This window comes from Lytechinus variegatus, chromosome 18 (genome assembly GCF_018143015.1).
Source record: "Lytechinus variegatus isolate NC3 chromosome 18, Lvar_3.0, whole genome shotgun sequence".
In the NCBI taxonomy this organism is placed as follows: domain Eukaryota; kingdom Metazoa; phylum Echinodermata; class Echinoidea; order Temnopleuroida; family Toxopneustidae; genus Lytechinus; species Lytechinus variegatus.
Window position 1 is genome coordinate 21171408 of NC_054757.1, and position 9466 is coordinate 21180873.

Here is a 9466-nt window from a genome sequence, read left to right on the forward strand (position 1 = left end):
CTAAGATCCGCATTGTTACTTGTTATGCTTACACAAGTGACGCTCACGTAAACTGAGCAGACTGGGTCTGGACTAATGTGATGCAAAACATGGGGGAGCACGAGAGGCTGATTCTCCAAAATTTACAACATTGAAAAGTTGATTGTTTCAAAGTTCTTTCACTAATTTTCAACCACTGGAATGAAAAAGTTTAGAAAGACTTGGGCGTTGCGACACTAACTGGAGTTACGTTAAATATTTTCCGGTGAAATAATTCAAGGGAATTTATTACTATTATGGTGGTGATTTTTTTTCTCACCAGATTGCTAAGAAAGCATGGATGCTTGTAAGTAAGCAACCAGATGTCCGACGGCTGCAGGTCCTCTCCAAAGGACCTGGTAATGAGGATTAATAACTTGCCAAAGCGCACCAAATGGGAATCAGTCACCGAAACTCCCGCTCTACCGACTGAGCTATCGACAACTTGTACAGGCATAAGCTCATAATGCATGCCCTTATCCTACATACAGAAATCAACAAAACAATCTCGGCTCGGAATATAATAGTGTAGGAATGATGTATTAATTTTGTTAAAACATGTGTCGACACATTGATCAATAAATTGACATGACAGACAATATAATAACTTGGATACAAAGTAATGAAAAGACCCAATGTCTTTACATTATTTTGTAGTACTCACTCGGGGGGGGGGGGGGCTACTCAGATTATAACATGATACCGATGTTCCACACAAAATTCGAAAATTGGGGATCTGGAACTAAATTTGGGTCTTCAAAATGCAATGCTTTGGACTGACCACATCAAAAATCGGGGTCTCCAGAACTCAATATATCGTACATAGTAAGCGGTTATTTGAGGGCCTCTGAAATGGGGGAAAATATGAATTTCTATGACTTTCTAAATTGGTGATGCTCTGGAACTGAAATTTAGGCTGAATATTAGGGATGTCGACCGCGGCACATAATTACTAAGTAGCCCCACCCCCTCCCGGGTTCTCACTATTTTGTAATTCTTGCTATTTAGTGCTAGGATTGCCCTAAATAGTGAGAATTACAAATTTAGATTTTATGTGGTGTTTCATTATAGAGCTGCATTTAAAACTGTTGGCCTTTTCTGACGCTAAGTCACATCTTGCACACTGTGCTGCACGCGACCCAGGTGAGGCGAATGTGTACCCGGCATGATTACTTTCTTGCAGGCACTGAGCGCTGGTGATGGTAGCTCGAGCTAAAGCCGGGGTAATATCAAGCATTTTGTATCCTCGGGCCAAAAGCATTATTACAAGTCCAGCTATCATTATTATTATTCTCAAGAGCTTTGGATTCCCCATCAGCTGCAGGTGTAATCTGATCTTTAAGTTAGATTCAATATGTTAAAGATGTTAAAGGTTCAATAGCAGCGCTTCTCAGCCTTTTCTTACTCGAGGATCACTTTGACTCTCAGATATTTCTTCGAGGCCCAGCTACCAAAATTTAAGAAACCGTCTATTTTGATGGAAACAAATCTTAAAATATGAAAAAGCTGTTAGCACATTCGAAACAGACAGCTTGAGAATTAACTAATTCGCAAATGTCCGGTAAATGGGCGAATATATGCATGCACATGACATGCATGAGGTTCACATCAAAGTTCGATACCATTTAATATAGTATGCATGTGCATGCTTTCCAACATGTACCTAGGCGTGCTTTAGTTTTTGACCCATGTAGACCGATCGGAGAGGTCTGTATATGTATCATAGTTTTCCCCTATTTTTTCTCTCCCTTTGGAACTTCTCGCGGCCCACCGTTTGAAAAGCGCTGGGGTATAGGGTAATATAAAAATAAAAAAAGTTGCGAGCTCTACAAACATTTGGCCCAAAATTACACTGGCTTCAGCATATTACACCCACTGCGTTTCAAGGAATGGTGCTCATTCACCTCACGGTCCTCACCCGGGTTGAGTGCAGCACAATGTGGGTAAATTTCTTGAAGGAAAACACGTCGTAATGGCTTGGAATCGAACCGACGTCCCTCTGATTGAAAGACGAGTCACAACCACTAGACCATGCTCAACGCCCGCACAATATTGAATCTGCTGCTAAAAATGGATTCATATAAATATATTCTTAGATTATCTTTGATTAAATATAACAGTGGCAAGTTCTCACTTCTAACTTAATAATTTATTCAATATAATTTGATCCTTAAATTAACAGGAATTTATTATTAGCACCTTAGATGAATTTTAACGATAATCACTTCAGCCACGAATACATAAAATACATAAAATATATTTCACGAATATACTATATTTCTAAGCAATGTAAATGTAGAGCGGTACAAACAGATTCATATGACAGTGTTTTCAAAACTCTTACTAAGGCCGGAATGAACGATATTTTCAACAATAGTTCAATAACATTGCATAAGAATTAAAGCGTCCATGTACTTCAAAGGCATATACATGTATAATATTTTCTTCCTATAAAGCACAGTCAACCAGGAACATCTTCGTATTTCGTGTGTTATGTTTGTACAGGACGCTCTGCCTAATAATGGAGCTGATGTGCTGTGATGCTCTAAAAATAACAAAAAAGGTCCAAGTACAAATCCCTGTGGCACTCCAACAGGAATTACGACTGGAATGTGTGGGTGGCTGGGTGCGAACAAAATAATCTTGGTCCCTTTCTCCATGACATTACTCTGAAATAAATATCCACTGGTAAATTTGACATAAAGTAAAGAAGTATGTTTTATACTCCTTACCCTTCATTTTGTCAGTACTTCGTGGACAGTCGTGTTTGTCAATGTTGATAAATTGAAAATGCATGCACTACTGAATCAAACTATCTGCTAATAAAAAACCTCCCTAAATTGCAGATTCCCAGTTCTCCAATTCAGATACATCGGTAGAAACTTGATGATAACCATTAGTGGTTAATGCAGTTGGTTTGACGCACAGGATATCTTCTTGACCATTGGGTGTTACGGCTACTTCCGGAACGACTACCGTTGAATCCTGATCACCGTCCTCGAATCGTATGCATCTGGTGACCATTAGCATTACAACAGCCGACAACCAAAAGAAAGCACCGGATATATAGAAAGGAACAGCGAACGAACCGGTGGCATCAGATAATTGTCCTGTGATAAAAGAAACGAGAGGAAGAACGTAATGATCGATCCCTGTTAAAGGATAGAGTTTTGTTTCATATCACAGGGCATCCCGAGACAAGTATTACTCTCGTGAAAAGGGGGCGTGCCACCTTAAGTAAGTAAAAATGTCCGAGTTAAACCCTTTCAATAGAAAAGCTGGGGAAAAGTAACGGACGCCCATTTCAAGTCACAGAGCACAACTGAAATTAACTCTTACATCGATTTATTGTATTGTTAAGGAGCAGTCACAAGTCACCCCCACCCTCCCTCACACCTGGCACCCGTAGCGCCGCACCCGAGGATTGATGGTGCATGAGCTATGTAAATAATTTCGTCACGTCAGATACATACCCATCAACTGTGTACTAAGGACGTTCCCAAGGCCTCCAATCGCAGTGACAAGTCCAATGGCACTGGGGACTGCGTCGAGCGCAACGTATTTCCTACATACTAACATCGTCGTGGGGACCATGATGCCGGCGCCGATTCCGTAGACCACTATCAAAGCAAACTGGCCAGCAGTCGAAGTTATGAGGGGGTTGAACATTGGTTGGACCCCCGATATGACCAGGGACAGTATGTATAGATTCGTCAACGAGATCAATTTGAAATCAAGAAGGAAGCCATGGAGTGCTCGAGAAAGAAGTCCTGTGATTCCGTACGCAGACATCACCAAACTGGCCGTACCTTTTGACAATCCGAGTTCGAGCACCAGCTTCGGGGCTGTAAAGACTAACACCGACATATGACCTTCGAAAGATAGGATTGACACAAGACACAAGGTAACAAAGTGGACGTTCTTCACGAGTCTAGAGATGGCGAATGTTTTGTCGATGTTTCGCAAGATCCTTTTACAAAACGAGTCTGATGATAGGTCACCGCCGTTAATCGAATCCTCGTCACTGGCTTTTGATGGCTTTGACTTGTACGCTGCCATGATTTTCTGTTCCATTTTAGTCCTCCGTAAGATCACTCCACAAAGGATGAAATTTGCATTGATAGCCGCGTGAATGAACATGGCCCCCTTCCATCCGTATACCGAGCAGAGTTTCTCTAGCAAGGGAGCCATCACGAAGAATCCCGCTCCGATACCAGCATACGTCACACCATTAGCCATTCCAAGCCGTTTCTTGAAATAATAACGGATGACTACTCCACCCGGAAGTATGCAGCGCCGTAAGCAAGACCTGTATATTGAAAAAAAAACACTCAACATGATTAGAACTTACAAAAAATGGCTTTAGATTTCACATTTGCAAAAGTTTACAGGTGGAAAGTGGGAGAGAGCTATAACTCCCTCAGTTTCTGTGTACGTGAATTACATAGCCTATTGGCAGCTAAGAGAATTGGCGCACTTCATGGAGAATAAAATAGGCGAAAATCTATGTACAAATATCTCAGACTGTACAAGGAATTTGCCATCAACTGGAAAATGAAAGATCTTTGACAGGATAATAAACCCCATTCTGGCGACAGGCCGGGGGTGATGAGGTACGGAAACAAAAATAATCTAGCTTTATACGGAACCCTAGCCTATCACCTATTATAGACGGAGGCTGCAGCACGTTATCTTTTCAGTTACGCTAAACGTAAGAAATACGTCTGGTGAGTAAGACTTCGCAGCCACTGTTCTACATCTTCCGCATCAGTCGTATTGAAAACGTTTCGCGTAACAGCATTAAACTCAAAGACAAAGGCTGCAGCCTTGATATAACAGACTATTGAATGGGACCCACGATCATGATGATCGTTTTACGAAAGGTTATAGATTTTTTTTCTTACCTGCGATAGTGCTACAAACATGGATCTGCCAAAGTTGAGTTGAGAAGGACGCTAATAGGGTAGAAAGGGCTCCGATGACCCCGCCTGTAATCGCCACAAGACGACATCCAAACCGCTGGCATGACGCTCCTAAGAGTACAGCTGGAAGATAAACAACAGTACAAAATGAAAATATGATCTCATATTGAACCATGATACCATATCAATAGATATATTTTATATATCTTGGATACAGTAGAAACAAAGTTGACAATTATCAAAGTAGATGATGACGTAGCACGTCTTTTTCAGGGTTATCCAAACCCTGAAGAACACAATCATGTTACGTCGAAAATTTTGCTCCCATCTGAATAAACTTTGATGAGCTAAATGCATAACTTCTTCATAGTTTGTACCCTTTTCCCTTCACTTTCTATCTCTTTCTCCTTCCTGTTTTTTTTTCTTGGTCGCGGAACTTCTGGGGTGTAGTGACTCAAAGGGCCCCCATTTACGCGCCAGTAATCATGTGGTGCCATATATGCTACTAGACTTTCAGTACATTCCTATAATAGTATTCCCAACCACATGCGGGCTTAATTTATTTTCAGGTTTTAGTTGTGAGAAATGTGAAGTAATTTCAAGCGCACGCAATTGTGCAAACAACGTACATGTATTGCATCATGCAGTCTGATGTGAAGAACAAAACGTCAATAATCTATATTTTTGTTTTACTAAGTGATAATTCAAGCGCAAATATTGATGTAGGAGAAAAAAATAAACATAGTAGAGTCCAATATGCTGGGGGTGTATTTTGTATTGTGATATATATATATACATATATAATCAGTGAGGCTAGAAGTTTACATACACCAAGAAAATTCAAAGAAAAAATTAACACTACTGTATCTTATAAAATATTTGTGTTATCATAACGAATTTGATGTCAAACAAATGAGTATGTCATGCGCCTTCATCGAATTGCTTTGTCATCAGGCGCCGAAAAATATTTAGGTATCATTTTCTACCCAAGAATCTTCATATTTTAGACAAAATAGAAATAAAAGCTCGACATTTTTTTTTATATATTTGTGCTAGGTACTTCTCAAGACTAACATTTCATATTCCACTTTGTTCAGTGGTGACATATCATGATAGAAAATGTAACTTAAATCATAGATTTGACATTTATATATTTCTATGAAACGATGCTTGAAAATAAATGCTACTATTTTTCTTTAAAGAAGATTCCACCTGAAATAGACTTTAATCCCAACGGGATCTCACTTATGACTGTGAAAGAGCTTGATACGCTCTTTCATTTGATACCAAATTTGTCATGGTAGTATTTATATCTCTAAAGATATATAGTAAACGATGTTTGGAAAGCGAATAAATTTCACTGAATTACATGGGTGTATGTTAAGTTTCGGCCTCAACTGCACATATATACATGTATTAAGCCTTGTTTTAAGTTGTGAGTTTTGAGCAGCAAGATTCAAATCTGAATGGTCTGCACTATATGCCTTATGCCACCATCTCCGAGAGTGTGAGTCCATGTGTTGAAATCTTCCTTGAGGAGTTAGTATGACTTTGGGCTTCATTGTACTGGACCTAACTAGTAGGTCCCTGATTGTAAGGAGGTGTTAAATTAAATTCCGAGTTAGTCTTTTGACTCTACTCCAAAACTGCGTTTTGCACCCTTTTGTCCACATAGTATACTAATCTTGATCTCCCTATATAGGCCTGTATACTTGCCCAAACTAAGCTCCTTTGTTTACTGTAAGACCAGGAACAAGAGCATTCGATAGATAGGCCTTCGGCAAAGAACTTCTTTAGGCCTACTTAAAGGATAAAAGCAAATAAAATGTCCTCTCCTACCCATTTGTTTTTCATAGGGCCCCCGCAATAGTGATATCAAACACCTTGGTGATATAACTCTTTAAGTATATAGGCCTTACTCGTGCATCAGCTGGTCCGTACCACAGTCCACAGCTATATAGATTCAGACAGAAATACGACAATACATTATCGATCGTATCTTTACTGTAAGTGTAATACGGATTTGTTTAACCGCATTGTTTCTGATACCAACTAACTGGCCAGCATAATATATTATCATAATATACACCTATACATGTACAATGAATACTCTGAACAATAGAAGCGCTCAAACCCTCGTATGTACTGTTCAGCTCGAACTTCGAAATTCACAATAAGAATTGATGGCGATTCTATTATCCACCCGTGGCATGCATGGAGTTGTATAGTGCATTTCCTGGTCATTATGATGTCCGCTTAAATCATGCAAAATATAGGCATATAGATGTATTCGTGTTTTTAGTAATACTTGTGCCTCTGACATCTGAGCAAGCCCCGAGGAGCAAGTCTTACATTAAAGCAAAATTTTAATTTAAAAAAAGTTAAATTTACACGATCGAGCCTCAAAATCCTAGACCAGTGGGGGCGTCGTGGTCTAGTGGTTAAGACTCTCGTCTTTCAATCTGAGGGAAATGGGTTCGTTTCCAGCCCGACGTGTTTTCCTTCGGAAAAAAAATTTACCCACATTGTGCTGCACTCAACACAATAAGTGAAATGGTTGTCGGCAGAAAGTAATTCCTCTAAAAGCTGTGAGCACCGAGTGACTATATACAAGTCATAAGTGGGTACCTTATGTGCAAATCGTCACAGGGATAAATGCTAATCCGGCAAAGACACACTTCACCAGACATGCATAGCCATCATGACTCAGCGTCTTGTGTGTCCTAATACACCAATTCTTCAAGTCTTGTACTCCATTATGCAAGCGCAAAAATAATATGCCACCACCACTAATCCACACACACACACACCCTCACCCACATCAACACACAAAATAATAATCATTAATCGATATGTAAAGAATCAGTAGATACCCTATCACATATTTGTAGATGTCTACCCGGGGATGTCTAGATGCATTCAATCGTACTTGTATTGAATAATTGTTATTGTTTTACCTTTGTTATTTCCCGGGGCCACTTACATGACGAGTGGATACCATGCGCGACCAAAAAACACGTAAAAAGGATGTCTTTTTCACGATAGAGCACGTTCAAATTCAATACAAATCATTCGCTGCTTAGGGTTACCCCCTCCCTACTCCCCGACCCCTCCCATAACCACATCTATACATTTGATTTGGGGATGTAATCATCATAATCATAATTATGACAGACATCGATATAAAGGATATTTACCAATGGCGGGCAAACCGAAAGTCAATTCAAGAGCGATCAGAGACGTTGACCCCGTTCCAACATTGAAATATTCCTGCCATTCTACGATGTATATCCCAACTAAAGGAACTGCCCCAGCATACAACATCTGACTGGTGAAGGTTGACAGGAGAACGCACCAGGCCCATCCCCGATCAGTCGACTCAGAATAACTGGACGCCATTTCACCGATCACAAGAAGACATTGAGGTAGACCAATAAATGCTCCATGAATAGAAAGACCACTTGTCTGATCTCCCAGAGTCCCAGTAATTATGAGCCCAGATGCTGTTGTCGACCCATAGACTGAGCGAGCGGCGCATAACATGGGATGCTGCCTAGTAGATGGAAAATACTGGGTTGTGATAAGATAACGTGACGCGTCGAAATTACCCTCTCCTGAGCGTTGATATCGTATTGTCTCTGTATTCGTCGCAATAAACCAAATAATCTGCTGCAATATTATTGTCGATGATACTCGTCCATCGATGTATGCGCTTTACGTTATGTTTCCCATCGTGCAAACTGGTTTCTCCCTCCCTATTCATTCCACTCAAGCATAAGTGACGTGAATTGTTCGATAGCAAACACAACGTACACAAAATTGCTCGCTGCGTTTGCAGACAATAGGTTCTCAGAAGCTGCACGTTCGGTGTACGTAGACAGGAGGATGCAAATTTGTAGGGGAAAGGCCAAATATTTTCTTGAACACGGGGGATTTCTGTCATTTTCTTGTGAACTTGACATTAGACTTTTCGCGGGTTTTGCGTGGTGTGTTCATGTAAATGTGTTGGAAGAGCTAGAGATTACTGTTGCCCACAAGTTGTAACACAATCGTAGGCAAGGTCAAGGCGTCACCTTATCCGTGGCAACAACATCAGCGGCATGAACATAATGATGGTCGCTTAATAAAGTCTTGTCGCTGAGGGCTCGCATCAACTTTAGTTCAATCCCAGAATTTATTCCTGACATTATCAGGAAACGACATATACATGACTCATATGCGTGCGATTCAAATGATAACATATGTCACATAATCGTCTGCTTCTTAATTTTGCTGCTTCAAATCTAAAGTATGTTGGTTGAAAAGCAGTTTATATCACAGTATCAGCCAACAAACCAAAGGAAAGCTGTGCCTTTATTTGTAAATAATCCGATGCGCCTATATGGTATTCGCTATTGTCAAAACACCTCGATGCACATTAATAACTAGGCGGTGGATCTCATTCGAGTCAAAGAAACGATAACGTTGAATGTCCATCTGTATAATGGGTCTATATGTTTTAATAAACTTAAAATTTGACAACAGAT

The 9466-nt window shown here is 40.1% G+C and overlaps 1 pseudogene; it reads right to left on the reverse strand.

Annotated features, from left to right (window-relative positions):
* Window positions 1-542: 542 nt before the first annotated feature.
* Window positions 543-9078, reverse strand: LOC121431657 (annotated as a pseudogene).
* Between the last annotated feature and the right edge of the window lie 388 nt (window positions 9079-9466).